Below are 368 nucleotides of genomic sequence, written 5' to 3'. Positions count from 1 at the left end.
CCAGACACGTGGAAAGGAATGGGTCACCAGAAACCTCAGGAAAGTCAGCAAGGCCAAATACCGTCTCCTGCCCCTAGGATGGGTGGACTGGCCCACCAGGGCTCACGGAGCAGTGCCGTATCCCGGTAGCAAAGGCGGCTAGCAGCCAGAAACAGGAGAGTGGCAGCAGATAAACAGAGGGACGTGTGACTTCTCCCCCTTTTCTTGACAATCATAAAACTGTGTCTGAAATACAGTGTCCAGCTTTGGACTGCCTGGTACCAGAAAGATGGTGATGAATCTGAGTGCATGGAAGGGATGGTCACCAAGATAGCTGGGGGCTGGAGGACTTCTCCGTCGGGGAGAGGCTGAGGGAGCTGGGGAGGAGC

This window comes from Egretta garzetta, unplaced genomic scaffold, assembly GCF_000687185.1.
Source record: "Egretta garzetta isolate BGI_Z169 unplaced genomic scaffold, ASM68718v1 scaffold329, whole genome shotgun sequence".
NCBI classification, from domain to species: Eukaryota; Metazoa; Chordata; class Aves; order Pelecaniformes; family Ardeidae; genus Egretta; species Egretta garzetta.
This window is presented reverse-complemented; position numbering follows the sequence as displayed.